Raw genomic sequence first — 18,103 nt, 5'->3', positions numbered from 1 at the left:
TCTGCTCTGGGCTATAATGCCAAGAAGATTCTTCTAAACAAATGGTGGATATGTAAAAATAAATCATCCTAAAACACTTAATTTTGTTTTAAAATAAAATCTGATAAGCAAAAATAAAGATTTTTGTGGTAGAACACGTTAAGTAACGCTTTGAAAATACATAATTTTTAAGTCTTCATTGTAAATCATAGGTTTCACTTAAAGAACTTTAGTTTAGAACAAAAGTTTTAAAACACGTTGGTTTTCAGTGAAAGAAATACTTTGCAAATACCTTTCCAATGTTTCGACGCTTAAGAAATCTGATTTTTTTAAAAATCCGTTATAAATGGAATGCTCTTTAATTGTACCGTGCGCAAAAAAAAATATACTGGCCACCCTGAATAACGTTTGATTTAATAATCGGATCTTCACGTACTGGGACTCAATCTTAATGGTTCTAAGGGGTGATCTCAAAATAGGCTAATTAATTAGTGTAGACGGTATTTTGAGCGACGAAACCAGACTTAAATACTTACTTTCTCTGAATAAACATACCTTTTTCCCAAAAGACTCGGATTTCTGGTCCTCAAAATATAGTGGGCAGTCGCAATCTGAAAAATATGGTCTGCATAGTTTGGTCAGGAGAGTGATCCAAAGTTTGGATCCCTTAATGATAATTTCACTCTTTGCGTGTTCGTTATTTCTCGAAAACTTTTTAAACGAATTGAAAATTTCTACACATGCACACAATTATAAAATTCGTTAATCCATGCCCAAAATAAATTTTAACAAACATTTTTTAATTTTTATTATTTTATTAAACAACAGTCGGAAAAATTTTGCATAATAAGGTGTAAAAATTTTTTACATCATTTTAAAGTACGTAAATTTGCAAGGCAAAATACAAAATTTGACCTGGTACAAAAGTTCTCGAAATATAGCAAAATACGCAAACAATTTGGATCATTCTCCTGATCAAACTAAGGACACCATATTTCCCAGATTGTGAACACCCTCTATATTTTGGGGGTCAGAAATCAGTCGAAAAAAAGGCATGTTTATTCAGAGAAATCCTGTTTTTGTGACTGATTTTGCAAATTAAAAATATTAGCATATTTGAGGTCCCTCCCCATCGAACCATTTAGTTTTAGAATGTGAAAATTCGACTATTAGATCAAAAGTAATTTAGGATGGTCCATTTATTTATATTTTTTGCACAATGTACATCATTTCAAACTTTAGCTTACGAATTCTTTCTACTACACGTATAATTTTAAGAGTGAAAAGCTTTTTGAAACAAAAATAAAGAGAGCATGAAAGAAATTATCTTGTATATCCATGAGTGGCATTTTCCCCTCAAAAGTGGAGGAGAACATTTCCCTTGCAATGAGCCTAAACCGCTGAATCTTGTTTTTAAGTCCGCTCTCTATTTCTGCGCTTATTAAATTGCAATTTAGATGAGTGCTTTCTCCTGTATTTATGGTACCTTCCCAGAAAGTTCCGGTTAATCAAAATACCTTTCTCTTGTAAGGTGAAGATGATCAATTACCTTTTCTACTTAGGGTTGTAATGTTTTTTTCTTCATTATAAAATGAGCCAAAAAATATTTTGTAAATATGAATGTTAGAATTGCTTGCTTCCACGATTTTGATTCTCGTAGATTTATGTGTTTCGAAAAAAAAAATTGGAGGAGAGGAAGAAATTACTTTGGTTGTTATAGGATTGCAATATCTTTTAAGCTGTAATAAAAATAATAACATTTAACAAAACTCATAATAATAATTCAGTTTTTATCTTATAAATCATTAGTAGCTATTCTCTTTTATACTCAAATATTTGAAATGATTTTTAACTATGACTATTACACACCGTTATTAGTGAAAATAATATTTCAAATATTTCATAAAAGGTTACCTCATTTTCTTTGTTATTTCCTAATTGAGGGTAGAAAAAAGTTATAGTAATAAATAAAAATAAATATAAGTATATTACGATGAGGTTATAAAGATAAATTTTCCAACCTAGTATTAAATTAATTTAATTACAAAATTTATGCATTTAAAATATGGGGGTATAAAATAATATTGAGAGAAAAATATGTAAATACGAAAATGAAAATTAAAGTTTGTTACCTAATAATGAAAATTGATATTTAAATTTTCAACAACTTTTGCTAAATAAAAATAAAATGAATGCAAATAGTTTTTTTTTAAAAAATTGAAATTTTAACAAACCAAATTGATAAACAGTAAATGTATTGCGTACAGCAAAATGGGAGGTAAAATATATAATGAAATGGGACGCACAAGTTATACAACTTTTACTACTATTTGAATCTTACTACTATTGCAAATATTATTTGTTGTTAATCTAAAACTTCTTGAATTTAATTTTTAACTGTGGAGATAGCTTTGTTTTAAATCATTGGGACAAAGCAGAGTTAAATACCTTTTCGTTAAGATTTGCGCGAAAATTACTAATATTCATATCAATTTTGGAGAAATTTTCGAATTTAGAATGGTCTGTGCCGTAATGAAGATAAGTCTTCCTTTCTTCTTTTTTTTTTTTTTTACTTTTTGCTTCGAATTTTTTTTCTTTCTATTTTTATTTGTGTTTGATCCATGGACTATTCATACTATATACTATGGTACTATATATTATAAGCATACATGGTACTTTTGTCTAAAAAAAAATGAAAAATGCAGCAAAAATTAAATTTTTTTTAAATAAAATTTAGACCCTAGCATGAAAAACGCAAATTAAAATAAAGAAAAATAATAAAATTTAGGTATAAAAGAGTTAAAGAGAAATTTTCAAAATTTGAAATTCCTTTGACCGAAAAAAAAACCAAAATCACCTTTTGTAACTGTTCCAAAATGGAAATTCAAAATTTTAAACAGCAATGCCTACAGTTCTCCCTCACCGGTCGTTTGTCACGCAAAGTGGTCATAAAATACTCCACCTTTTCCTAGCTCTCATTTTTCCCAGGTATGCAATTAGATCTGATTTAGAAGTGATCGTACCTATCGTGGAATGGCGCCAAACTCCTGGTTCCCGTCCGTCTGACTATTTCTATGACTAGAATGAGAAGTGATGGACTTTTCCCCACCATTTCTGCCTCGATTATCACTTTTTTTTTTTTTTTTTTCATCGTTTAATTTGCTAATGTGGGCTGGTGCTCAAGATCTAAAAACTACCGATATGTTAATTCAGTGGCTATTCCCATAGTTCTCGTTTACTTTTTTTCTTATTTATTTAAATAAGATACAGTGTCTGGAAAATAAAGAAAAATGCTAATCTGGATCATTTTTTTTCCTTCTTCTTTCTGACAAAAGAAGAAGAAAAATAAGCAAGACAAAGTTGAGTCAGGCAAGACTTATTATTCAGATTTAAGAAAAGTTCATGTCTATGAAACACGTATATTTCCACATTAATGATAGCTGAATAGGAGAAACGTGAATTTCTGGATGAGATTCAGTTTCCCTGAAGAATTAAAAAAAATATATTAAATAAATTAACTTACACTCAGAGAGTGATCGATGGAGTTTGGTGATAGTTTTTATTCTATATTGCAGAGGTGGCCAACCTGCGAGCCACATGTGGCTCTTTGATGGATTATTTGTGGCTCTCGATAAATGTACCCGAGTTCCCTTTCAATTTTTGTGATATTATATTCTAAAAAGTTATTATCGATTCTTATGTGTTTCAAAATGTCTTTTAAATTACTGAGAGCAAATATGAAAGACTAAGTGCAACGTTGTTCAATTCAAGGAGAGTTTTCCATTTCCAATATAGTTATGACACAAAAAGCATCTGGAGAATTAGAATTAATAGAGCTGCAAGAAGAACAAGCTCTACAATTAAAATAGAAGTCGACGTCGATTACTAAATTTTGGAAATTTGAACCAGAATCGAAGTATTAAAAAAGGCTGATTGTAGAATTATTTCAATATTCGGAACAACGTACTTATGTGAATCATTTTATTCCACTTTAAAATTCGTGAAATCCAAAAACCGATTAGTATTAACTAACTAGCATCTGAAAAAATTACTGAGAAGTGCTGCCACCAATTATTCACCAAATTTTAGAGAATTATCAAGTAAAATAAATGTGTTTAATTTTTAACATTTAAATTCAATACACATATTTTGCACTTTTGCTTATATGTTCTCAATAAATATAATTTATGTAAAAAAAAATCTTAAGACCTTTTTTGCATACCTTTTAAATACGTATTGAATTGCGGCTCGCAAAAAATTTCACATTTTGAAAAATGGATCGACTATCAAGGAGCTTGGCCACGCCTGCTATATTGTATAACTGAGTGAACTTTCGCAATTCTTATTTGTTTTGCGAACTAAGTTTTGAAATTACTTCACATATAACATTTAAGTAAAAAAAATAATAATGTTTTATCAGATAAAAAAGAAAGTCATGTCGTAATCGGTTCACAGCATAAGATATTTGAATTAGAAATTCACATTAAACCTACTAAAAATAAGTTTTAAGTAATGTTAGTTAAGTTCGAGAAGTTTAAAATGTCACTGAGAAAAAGGAAACGTTTAAAACAAAAATATCAATCATATAGTCAATTCTCGAAATTAGCTATATTTCAGCCATATTAGCTATATTTTAATATATAAATAGCTATATTTATTTTTAGAGAAATTGATAATGTTTTGTAGAAAGTGAGAAAAAAATAACTAACCGATTTACTTTGACAAGTAAAATAATGTGCTAAAATGCTTTTACTAGATTCGAACATTTAGAGGGATTATTGCAAACAATATAACAGATTATAAATGATGGAATCCTCGGCAATATAATGCAAAAAGTTTTTTATAGCTTTTTTTTAGATTTTTTTTTCCTAAGCTTAGACAAAAATGGAGAAAATGATTTTTTTTATTTTATCGAACTGCTACACTCAAAACTTCTTTATTAAATCAGTTCCCAAAATCAAATAAAAGGTTTTATTATTATAAAAAATAACAAAAGTAATTAATTAATCTAAATAAATTGAAATTCAGGAAACTGTTTATCTACACATGAAAAAAAAATATTCGTTCTTACAGTTAACCATATTTCCCTAAATATTTATACCATATTAATACTAATATTAATACCATATTTCCATATATTTGCATTTGATCTCACCTACACTTTTACCAGAAATGGAAAGGCAATTATTTTTATCCTTTTATTGATGCCTTTGGCGGAGTATAATGTTCTATATTGATCTATTTTGGGAATATTACCATAATTACCTAACACAGTTATGGCCTATTGCATTAATTCCATTGACGTTGCAGTTGAAACTGTGCCTGTCATTTGTATTCCCAAGGATCGATCATTTCGAAGATTGATAGATCAATTATAACTTCCGTATTACCTCGAATAAAATACACCGAAAATTAGGTGCTTTAGAATATTATTATGTTTGATCTATGTTGTGCATATTGGAATTACAAGTTATGGAACTTTATAATTTTTGTCCTTGTTTTTTTTTAAAATATACAAATTCAAAGTACAGCGAAAAGAATTCTTATTTAGTTTTTATTACTAAAATGTTAAAAGTAGAATGTTTACATTATTGTATTAATATAATATTATTATTATTATATTATCATATTAATAGAACGTTTATATATTTATATGTATGGATATTATTATATTTGATTCAAGACGTTTTAGATCAAGTATAATAGTATAATCAAATTCGTATGATAATATTATTATTTGTTTGATAGTATTAAATTATACTAGTGGGCTGTGCCCCCTGCTCGCTAACGCTCGCCAACCCCCGAAAATTGCTACGCAATCTTATATGGTTTGCTTCGCAAACCAAGCTCGCTTCGCTCGCTACTAACTTAGGTACATTGCAAATGCACAAAATTCTAAGAATTCAAAACAATCATTCAAATCCATATAACAACTTTTTTTTTAAAACAAAATTAAATCTTTTTAGTAAATACTAAGTCATTAAAATAAATTTGAATTCAAATAAATGACATGTAATTCGTTAAACCTATTAGAAATGTACTATAGTATAAAATCTTAAGATAAAATTTCTAAAACTGATATCTCTTTAAAAAGGTTAAAATTTTGGCTATAATTAAGTCTATTAAAAATTTAAATAAGAGAAATTGCAATGGAAAAACCCTGCATAAACAAAACATTGAATTTCGGAAGAAATCTCGTTTGGTGAGAATGCTCTCTCTTGTCAAAAAATACAAAATAAACTGACCTCAAATAAAACTCCAAGGACTTCGAATCAAATAATTAAGTAAACTACTATCACGTTTAATATAAAAGGAAGATTTATTAACTAAGCAATAAAATTATAGCATCGCAGTTCCAAAAAACAAATCTCACACTCACTCGAAAAAACAATTTACCTTCTAATTAGTCACCATAGCAACCACAAAACTCTTCTCGTTACCATCTATAAACTGATATATAATAAATAAATTATTTAACAAAAAATACGATGCGCATAAGCACATAATATTTTACACTCTGGTTATTTCCGTTTTTAGAAGCGCTATATGTTGAGCCACCCAATCTAGATTTGGCATGTGACATTTTTAGCGGCAATTATTGGTTGATTTTCTAGCGTTGCCATTCGGAGAGTTGTAATGAGGCTTTTTTTATCGCCGTGTAAGAGAAATATATATATAGATTTTTGATCTAACACATCTTAAATAATTAAACATAATATTATAGTTGAACAAATAATCCTAAGAAACTGAAAAGGTTCTTAATTGCTTGATTTAAAACTTCATTCGTTTTAAAAATATACAAGATGGAAATAACAATCGACATGTTTCAAGAGCTCGAAAATTGGCACTTATTTTCAAGACTTGCTAGAATGATAAGAAAAAGTGATTTGAAATATAAAACGTAAAGTTGCCAACGAAAAAAATGGAAAAATAAAGGTGAGAAACAAAATTAGAAAAACCACAGTTGCTGAGAGAGAAAAAAGATAAAAAACAGAAAGCTGCTGTAGTTTTTTGAGTTTTTTTTTCCTCAGTTATATTTTCTTCATGCGAACTTTAAGTTTTATCCTTGTAACTTTGAACCCAAGTCAGGAGACTAGTGAACTCACGGATCAAGCATTAGGCTAAACAAGCTTTCGTGAAAGAATTTTCAATGGAACTAACCAGAACATTCCGGAGTTACATGGAGCGTTACATGGAGAGAAAAACATGGTAAAATTTCCATGTATTAGGTGGCATGGGGATTTTTTAACCCATTATATGTGTATCATACAGTATATTTTACGTCAGCATTGCGGTTGGTGCAGGCAGGTAGCAGAATTGGAATCAACCAGCCAATGCCCCTCGAACCTGGATTAATTTATTGGGAGGCCAACGTTCTATAAAGCCTGAGCCACCGCAGCTCAATTATTTCTATTTTATTTAATTTTATAACCGTCGTTGAACAGTCAACCCAATTTTTGGGTTTACAACTACTAATGTTCAACTCCGTAGCCTTGTCATTTTGAACCCAATCCAGAGGACAATAGAAATCCTGGATCAAGTATTGGGAGAAATGTGCCTTCGTGGAGGACTTTTTGATGGAACTAATTCACATTTGCGTTACATGGAGTTAACTAGTCAAACTAATTACTAGTTTATAAAACTAGTTAGTTTTTTTAATATCTTTGCAAAATTTTAGGGAATATTTGAAGCGTTGAAATTATTATTATTTAGAAAGAGATATGAAATTAACTCAAATTGTTGAATATGACTGATAAATAAAATTGCTAATAATAATTACAAATCCATACTTTTATAATCAATGGTAACTTTGTTTTGTGATAAAAAAAATCATGCTTTGGACTTTGGTCAAATGTTAGGATATGAGTTTTAACCCTTAAGCGAAATATTTGTCAGAATTTTTTTTTCTTCAAAAAAACAAAGACAAATAATAATTTTAGTATTTTCAAATGAAACTTCCTTATATTGAAATCAATATAAAATTTAAATGACTTTTTGAAATCAAAAGTTTATAAAAATTTAAAACCGACATTGCGCACCTAAGACATATTTTCTGTACGAATAACTAATATAATTGCTTGCTAAGACTTCGACAATAACAAAAATTTTAAGTAAACTATAAAATGCTTACGATGCAATGCTTAATGTACTAAACTCTTAAAGCATGTTTTTTGTAGCTCTTGCTGCGGAAGATTCTTTTGCTGCATTAAACCTCTTAAATTAGTTTTATAAGAAACTTTTTAATCGATGAAAACATATTGACAATTTTTAAAGAGAGATAAAATTGATTTGTTGTAAACGCACAAGACCAGCTCTTGATCTCTATATTCAACTCATTAGCTCAGAAGACTAATGTTAAATATTTAGAAGATGAGGACAAAGAGTGTTTCGTCTAGTAGTTATAGAAAAAAAGCATGACATTCGACGAAAACTCAACTGTCTATTCGATAATAATACAATTCAGACGCAAGGCATATTAGGAAATATTATGCCGGTAATTTTAATATTTGATAGAAGCATTTTAATATTATAAGCATTAAATAATGCAATATTAGTTGTTACTATTCGTTCTTTTTCTGATTAAGCTTACTTTTTTTCGACTGATTTGCATTTTTTACTATCACTGTATGGGAAACACGGAAATCTGGAAAATATGGTTCCGATAGCATAGTCAAGAAAGCTAACTATAGCTCGGAAGTTTATTAAGCAAATCAAAAATGTTTTCGCACAAAATTATATATTAAGTTTACCCAAAGATAATTTCGCGCAAAAAATGTTTTGAATGTTTTTTTTTAAATGTTTTTTTTTAAATTTTTTTACATTATTTTATTTAATAAGGATAGAAAATATTATGAATTGTAAGGTATGCAAATTTTTACATCATTTTAATCAACGTAATTTTAAATGTCAGAATTTGGAATGTAATTTTAAAAATATGACAATTCTGAAATTTTATAATTCAAAAACTATTTAGCTGATTTCAGTTAAGTTTTATATGTCATTTAAAATTACATAGTGTACATAGCAAATATGCATACATTACAATTTAATATTTTTTACTCTTATTAAATGAAATAATAAAAAATTATAAAATACCATTTGCATTTTTTCTTCGCATGTTTTTTTTTACATCTTTGGGTAAATTTAATTTATAATCGTGAGTAAAAGGTCTTCTATTTTCTTTAAGACATTTCGAAATATGGCTAAATAAGCGGATAGAGAAATTAAAATTAAGGGACCCTAACTTTCGACCCCTCTCCAACCGAAACTATTGGGATCACATTTTCCAGATTGCGGTAACCCCCGTCAATAATTTACGTTCCGCGACCCGGAATTTCACTAATTTAAATTTCGCTATTTACTTAATATCCTGTCAACAAGACATTATTCTGCCTTTTTAGTTCTCGCTTTCGTTTCTTAAATTCTCGTTCACGCGCTATTACTAATTTTTTTACGCAGATTTGTTAGAGAAAAACGCAACTTCAAAAAGATTTCCAAGAAAAACGAGACTTTAAAAAAAAAAATCCCATTATAACTTCAGCTGGAGGTAGTGAAATACTGAAGGGAAACACAAAAGTATACTATATTTATAATTTAAAAGAGGCATTTTATTACAAAACTAGATTATATACACGATGTAAAAAAGTTAGGAGAATGTCAAATAACACAAAAAATATACATCTGAGCGAAAAAGAGGAAATAAACGCTTTCAATAGTTTTTAAAAACAATCCAATGATACTAAACTCTATCTTCCAACTCCACTGGATGGTGAGATGGTGAGCAACTTTAAAATTTTTAAAAATATCATATAAATTAATCTAAATTACGCATTTTCATTAACTCATTCATAAATACTCGCATATCAGCTACTAGAACAATTTCTAGTGTTGAATTTCAGAAGCGTGAGAAATAGAAAGTAGAAAATAATTAGATATATATCAGTGAAAACTATTTAGTTCTATTGGAAATCTCCAGTGGTTGGTACTTTTGAAAACTGATCTGCATATGTTGCAAGTGCATACCTGATATCCTCCGGGGAATTTATAGATAAAGACCTTAAAAATACTCCGGCTCCCACAATGATTGCGTGCAAAGCAGATTGAGAATCCTTTACTTTGATTGAATCCATAGCATCTTCAATGGATTTTGCATTCAAGCGGTCCAAGACTTGATAGTTGTCCTCAGTTACGATTCCAGCTCTCTGCATGATGAGCTGTAAAGTATTAGAAGTAACTTTGAAAAATTCCAAAGGTGTTAAATTAGGGAAAGCTTGCGCAGCAGCAACAGCAAGTCGCTGAGGAAGATCTCCAACCTCATACAGACCGTTATCAAGGGCAAAGTAAACAGCTTCATTATAGAAATTCTCTCTTACTTCATCGGGAGACAACGAAACATCAAACAAGATAGGGCAAATGCCATCCAGTTTCGAAACGTGCAAGTTGTAGGCTGCAAATTTAGTTATAATATGAGTGTTTAAATCGGTCTCTTCCAGCTGGCTGTCATCATTGTCGGTGATTGGACTGTTCTTAAGGCCAGCAGCTCTGTGTGGTTGAGGAATATTTAACCTCGCAATACTTTGGAATAAATCTTGAGAGAATGTCTGAGATATTACACCGATTATCAAAAATGCGAAAATGGCTGACATTATTAGTTTGAGTGAGTGAATGTGAAAATTTTATTATCTACTGTTGCTTTAAATAATTTCAAGCATTTACTCAGGTGCGACTATAACGCAAATTGAATTAAAATCATTCTATCCAGGCATAATTAAGATTGCTTAACCTTATATTTGTAGTCCGTTTATGTAAACATCATAAATTTCGCGTGTCTAAATCTTGAAATGGAAAACTACAGAATTAAATGCGTACCTGCAATCAAAAGTTGTTTCAGTGAATCAATAATTTCATTTGTAAAATTTGTTTAATAATTTGTTAGTGTACAGAGTAAAATAAACTCATCATCCTGAATAACTTTTGATCTACATTCACGTACTAGGACTCGGTTTTAATGTTTCAACGGGTTGACATCGAACATACTAAGTGCAGACGATATTTTAATTTACTAAATCAGACACAAAAACGTTCTTTTTTTGAATATACATTTTTTTTCCGACGGATTTCTGACTCTTAAAATATAGGAGGTAGCCACAGCCTGGGCTCCATTAGTTTGATTAGAGAGGAGAGAGACTCTAAGTTTGAGCCAATAATGTTAGTTTTTACTTATATCACCTTATCCCGAAAATGTTTTAAGCTAATCGAAAAATGATTTCACTCAAATTTATAAAATTCATTAATTCAGAGATAATTCCATTTAAGAAATAATTTTTAATAATTATTTTTATTATTTTATTGAGTATTTTGATAAGTTTAAATTTGCAATACAAATTTTTACACCATTTTAAATAATGTAATTTTTAGTCAAAATGCAAAATTTGAACGAAATATGTCGTATAGTTCCTGAAAAATCTAATTTTAAATATGCGACGTTTTTAAAATTCAATTTCTCGGGAATTATTCTATCGAAATTTCGTTTATTTTGGAATTTTTATTGTTGCTATGGTATCAATATTTAGTTATGTTTCATTTTTAATTTTCCAGCCAAAAGGCTAGAGTTCAAGTACAGCAAATTGTGAGTGTACAAATTCAGATCATTGAATATAAAAATACAATTGTTTTTTAAGTCCTTTTGCAAAATTTGTTCCTGGAAACAATTTTTTAGCAGACAATTAACTTTTTATGAGAAAATTAAAAAATTATTTGGCATATAACAGCATAAATAACTTGATAAAAGTGGAGCTATCATAGTTTTTTTTTTCCCGAATGGCAGGCACTGAATTTGAATCTTTGCCTATGAAGTTGCCGGAATTTTAACTCATTTAGCGTTACCCAATGGGCACCTGTGAACTAAAGTCACGGAGGCGAGCAACGTTGCCCACGCCACACTGCCACAAACCCGTTTATAGGGTGGGCCACATTCACACATCACACACACCAGAGGACAGCACAAAGAGAGAGAGAGAGAAACATCCATACTCAGAGCGGGATTCGAACCCGCAGCAAAGTGGCTTCGCAGTCGGGCGCGTTAACCGCTCGGCCACCTGGCCGGCAGTTTTTAAAATTTAATTGTATCACGAAATAAATGATTTTTTAACATTAAATTTATATATAAAGAATACTTTGAACAATTAAGATATTTTTGAAGGCAAAGGAAAATAATACGAACCTGGAATTATCAGATTCCGCCAGATAAAATTACCTAGTTGATCACTCTATGTTAAGTCTACGAGGAAATGTTTGTTTAGTTTTATTTCAGTAAATTTTGGCTCTGGACCAATCAGAAATGTATGCGTCTATGTCGTTACTCTCTAACGAAGTTAGATGAGAGAAACTCTAAATATGCATAATTTAATTAACAAGCTTACTTCTAACAACGCATATGCAAAGATTAAATATCAATTGGAAGGGGTTACGTGTTTATTTGTAATTATATATTAAATCTTGCCAAACTAGTTGGCACCGCAGGACGAAGCATTTCTTCAATATTCTTTCGGTTTGATCGGTCCATTGATTTTTTGTCTCCTCCCACAAATATGACGTAGAAAAAGCTGAAAGATTATTAATTTTTTTTTATTTCCAATGAGCTGCACAATCGGTCTTGCCGATGAGCAGACCTAGTGCCTTCTCCAGAGGTGGTATCCACTCTTTCAGTGGCCACCACAATGGGTGAGATACGGTTGGTCATGTTAATTTGGACGTCTTGTTTCTGCCACACTAGATGGCAGCACCGATACTCTATTTGGATGCTAAAGTGCACAAGGAATTTAATTTTGCCAGAAATACCAAGAGTCAATAAGGCACTCCAGGGATCTTTTACATGCCGCATAATCATACGACATGGCCGCTGAGGATTTTCTGCATCCAGAAAATCCGATGTCTGGATCGAACCCGCAGACTTGGGCTCAGAAGGCCGACGACAAACAAACTGCGCCACCCAGCCACTGAAAAAAGGTAAAAGATAGTTTATGGTAATTTCAGAATTCGCTAAAAACTTTTTTTGCTACTTCTAGAGAAAAATTTTCTAAAGACTTGGTATTAAAATCTATTTTCACTCCCGAATCCTTCAATAACTCAACAAGTTCTTAGTGCAATTTTAATGGTAAATGAGTAATTTTTTCCAAATTAATTATTCGATATTATCCGATTCTTTGCGTGTCTAATGTTTATTTTCATGCACATTGCGTAAAAATATTTCTCAGCATAAAATTATTGCAATATATTAAACAAAATATCAATATTTTGCTAAAAAAATTTTGCCACCCCCTACAGCAGGCTTTGCGACCCAAAAATTAAGAAACTGATTTAAAAAAAAAAAAAATTAATAAAAAAAAGAAAAAAGAAATGGAGGAAAAAATTTGCGATACAATTACTTCAAACTCTTATAATTTTTGTATTAACATTTTAATTTATTAATATAGATTTTTTGATACTTTGTATATAGATTATGTATAATATTAGCTACGCTTCGGAACTGAAAGCTATTGTATAAGCGTGAAGTCATTTTTTATCATGCTTTTAAGAATGTTTAGAATTTTTGTTTTTTTTAAAAAAACAATATTTAGCTTTACATTAAGTTCTATTTTATTGTTTATTTGATATTTTTTAAAGATTTTTGTTCGAAACACATGCAGTCGTATTATTGCTCTAGATAAAAAATTATTTGGATGTTTATACAATGCAATTTGTTGTAGAACAGTTAGCGTGACATGAATAATTAATAGTTTTTAAGCATAAATTTGTCATTATTTTGAAAATTATTTGTCATTATTCCTTTGGTGATCATTATCACCAAATTGGTTAACAAATAACTTATTGTTAACTATTAAAATAACGTTTTAGAATGAAATTATTAGAATGACATTATTAGAAAAGCGCTTGAACGCCGAAAAACTTTATCAGCATACATAATTTATTTATGGGAAAAATTTTCTCGGGGGGCTCAATTTAATTTCGAACTCACACTGTAAAGTAGAAACTTGAATTGTTTAACCATTCTTTTATTTGTTGTATGGTTTAATTTAAAGTTAATAAGTAATAACGAGTTCTGTTAAAAACTTATTGTGTTTATTTAAATTTTGTTTTTCTGGTTCGATAAGTTTTTATTGAGTAAGCTGTTATAATACCAATCATATGATAATAATCTAACGATAAGAATAGCATTCTCACATATTTGAGTTGAATTATTTATAAGTTATAAAATTAATAAACTACTTTTAGTATTGAATTTTTCTTCTATCAATTGAAGCTATCACTTTAATTTTATCATTTTGAAGCTAACATTTAACTTTTTAGAATGAATGTATTGAAATATTCATTAAGCCGGTCAGGTGGCCGAGCGGTTAGCGTGCCTGACTGCGAAGCCATAGGCTGCGGGTTCGAATCCCACTCTGGGCATGGATGTTTCTCTCTCTCTTTGTGCTGTCCTCTGTTGTGTGTATGATGAGTGAATGTGGCCAACCCTATAAACGGGTTTGTGGCAGTGTGGCGTGGGCAATGTTGCTCGCCTCCGTGACTTTGGTTCACAGGTGCCCACTGGGTAACGCGAAATGAGCAACAATTCTGGCATAGTATAGGCAAAAGATTCAAATTCAGTGCCTGCCATTGGAAAAAAAAACATTCATTAAAATTTAATTTTGAACCAAACATTTGGATCGTAAAAGTAGTTTTAATATGAAGTTAGATTTTTTGTGGACTACTCAAAATTGCTGTAAGGTGTATTGGGTAACAAACGTAGTTTATCATTAATAATTTTTAATGGCGCATCATGTTTTTAGCACATTCTGTTGTGTAAGATGATCTTCAATTCTTGATATGAATTTATTCTTGATGTTCGTAATATGATTTTATTTTATAACCGTTATTCAACAGCCAACTCAATTTTTAGGTTTACGACTACTAATGTTCAACTGCGCAGCCTTGTAATTTTGAATCCAATCCAGAAGACAAGGAAACTCCAGGATCAAGTATTGGGAGAAATTTGCCTTCGTGGAGGATTATTTTGATGGAACTAACCTGCATCTGCGTTACATGGAGAGGAAGACCACGAGAACCTTAAACTCTTCACAATTCGAAAAAGGGAAAGTCCGAAATCATGATGGTTAGATTCCATGTAATCTGACTTACATGGGAAACTAGGGATGTGTGACTCGCCAATTTTGAAATAAACTAGTGGGATGTATGCGTTATGAGGAATAATTTTAGGGGCCAACATTCGTTTCGGCCCATAGAAGGTCCTGTGAGAGATAAAAAATAATTCAATATATAGAAAAATCGGTATATCATTACTTCAATGCAGACTATTAGTTATTGTAATTGTCTCATACTCCAATTAATTTTGTGGTACTTTCACGTACTATATAATGCATATTTATTGTCAAAAATGATTTCGAAAATTTTATATATCAGTTCAGGTTTTACCTAACAGGTTTTTCAGAAAAACCTGTTAGGTAAATTTAAAAAAAAAATTGACATCAAATTTTTTTTTCTTCAAAAAACTTTCCAAATTAATTGGAGTATGCAATTATTGCAAATCAATTAATAATTAATTAACAATTAATTAACAATAATTTATTAATTATTTATTTTTTAATTAATTTATTAATTAGCAAATTAATTAGTTATCTAATTCATTACAAATTAATTGGATTATGAGACAATTACAATAACTAATAGTCTGCATTGAAGTAATACAACACCGATTTTTCTATATATTGAATTACTTTTTATCTTTCACAGGACCTTCTATGAGCCGAAACGAATGTTAATTAATTTATTAATTAGCAAATTAATTAATTATCCAATTAATTACAAATTAGTTGGAATATGAGACAATTACAATAACTAATAGTCTGCATTGAAGTAATAAAATACTGATTTTTCTATATATTGAATTATTTTTTATCTCTCACAGGACCTTCTATGGGCCGAAACGAATGTTGCCCCCTGAAATTATTCCTCATAAGGCATACATCCCACTTGTTTATTTCAAAATTGGCGAGTCACACTTCCCTAGTTTACCTTGTGAGAGAGATCTGGGTAAATGAATAGTAGTTCAGTTAAAGAAATAGGTTTTTCTGGTGGAATCTTCAACAATGCGCCTTTGCCCACCCTGGGCAGTTTTGCCAACTATATTAAGAGGAATCTAGGTGTAATTTTTATAATTTTTTTTAAAAATTATAACGCTTGAAGCAAAAATAAGGAAAGGCAATTGTTTAGTCCCATTTGATTAAACGTTTTCCTACGTTGTCTCTAATTTTGTTCAAGGTTTCAATATAAATTATCAGTATAGATTTTGAGCAAATGGCACACGCCTTTCTAGAGGAACGTTATTAACAAACGTAAAAATCCCTTATTTAATTCTTTATAAAATAGTGATTTTTTGTGTATGAATTAATTACTTTGCTCTATCAAACGTTGAGACTCTTATTTTCTTGTTTTTATAAGTTGAATAGCTACCTTTTCGAACACGGTGGAAAACAGTAAACCAGTAATTCAGCTGCAACTTTTGTTTCATATAGTTGAAATTTCTCTTTCTATGCAAAAGACATATTAACTAAACTCTTGAATAAACTTATCGTAAAATCTCAAATGGCCTAAAAGATTTTAAAAAACTCGCAAATGAGTAAAAAAAAGCAAATGTCATTGTCCTCAAATCCACGTGTCTTATTTTTTTAACACTCTTGCCTTAGACTTATAATTTATTATAATTTAGAATTTTATATTATAATTTGTAATATATTAGAATTAAGAATTTTTTCAATTCAAATTAAATTCAGTTTGACTGAACTAAAGGTTGTTGTTTATTCTTATCGGTAGGTTTACAACAAAAATTATTCAGGTTTACTATACGAATGACTTCAATTAAAATTATTTGTTTGAAGGAAGAAATGATTTTTGAATGAATATTTAGAAATTTAATCGGAAAAAATGTTTTTTTTTTATCTCAAAACTCACTTTGATCATGCTCAATCTTTAATGTTCCTTTTTATTTTTATGTTAAAGGACAAGAAATGGCTGAATGAAAGAAAAAATTGTTCAAAGTACTCTAGGGCTATGAGAAATTTAGAATTTAAGAGATTCTACGAATAGGAACATTTATGACTAAGACTGCGAAATTGTCTCGTGATGGTCTTCCTGTTATGTGTATTCTATGTTAATTGTCTGCAGCTGGATAATTGTAATTGTTTCTGGTAAATAAAGATTATATTAAAGCAGCGAAGAAGCTTACCGAAATGGCGTTACGGTGGCCAGAATTAGAATGAACAGATCTAAGAACGGCCTGAACTGTCTCAAGGTACACTGTTAGAATTTTTCATTCTAAAATTACGTTAAAATAACCGGTAGTAGTCTATTTATCCAATTAATCATAAAGCTTACCTCATTTTTTACCTACTTTTTATTACGGTTTTGAAACCGTCTAGAACTTTTCTTTCAACTGAAACTTTTAAACTGGCACGAAAGGAAGAGGAGAGGTCAAGAGTTTTGAATCAATAGCTATATGTCAAACAGACTTCATTAGCGTTACTGCCAGGAAAACAGAAAGTGCAAACATATTGGTCAAACTTAAATATTTACTTAACTCAGATAATTGCCTGACTTATTTTGGTCATTTATTTGGAAATATCACGCACATATCTGGTGGCTCGAAATAAAAGTTTTCGAATAAAACCGCTCCTGTTTTATAAAGTATTAAGTCATTTAAGAAAGAAAACTGATTGAAATTTAAAGAAAAACTATTTGCAATTAAATAATTTTACATTCAGGAACCAATAACATTTGGTACAATTTTATCACATAATAAATAATATATATATTTTTAATGTTGGAATGTCTTTACAAAGCAATCGTCTACGCAAAAATATAATTGATTTTACCTAAGTTGGTTGAAATTTTCAATTACAACTAAAAATAATAAGAAATTTTATTCGAGTAACCTTTCTAATTGTCTTATAGGGATTTATTTGTTCAGCTGTTGTGGATTATTTTATGAACAAAAATGAAACAAACAATAAAATTATCCTATAATATGTACAAATCGCAAATAATTAAATTTTATTATTTTTCCTGT

General features: G+C 29.7%; 1 protein-coding gene across 3 annotated transcripts in view; it reads right to left on the bottom strand.

The window, feature by feature from the left end:
• The window catches only part of LOC107455419 (inactive tyrosine-protein kinase RYK), a 51,167-nt gene extending 33,607 nt beyond the window's left edge, over window positions 1-17,560 (bottom strand). Inside the window, exon 1 of one of the 3 annotated variants that reach the window (XM_043047166.3) lies at window positions 17,429-17,560. The gene's annotated coding sequence lies outside the window, so the exon portion shown is untranslated. Of the gene's footprint in view, window positions 1-2,836; window positions 2,969-12,202; window positions 12,343-17,428 lie in introns of those variants that run through there. The other 2 variants (XM_043047117.3, XM_043047070.3) reach the window with 2 other exon arrangements.
• Window positions 17,561-18,103: the final 543 nt, after the last annotated feature.

Source organism: Parasteatoda tepidariorum, chromosome 6 (assembly GCF_982258835.1).
Source record: "Parasteatoda tepidariorum strain Cologne lab strain chromosome 6, Ptep-v5.0, whole genome shotgun sequence".
In the NCBI taxonomy this organism is placed as follows: domain Eukaryota; kingdom Metazoa; phylum Arthropoda; class Arachnida; order Araneae; family Theridiidae; genus Parasteatoda; species Parasteatoda tepidariorum.
The sequence above is the reverse complement of the archived record's forward strand: the minus strand, read 5'-3'. Positions and strand labels throughout refer to the sequence as shown.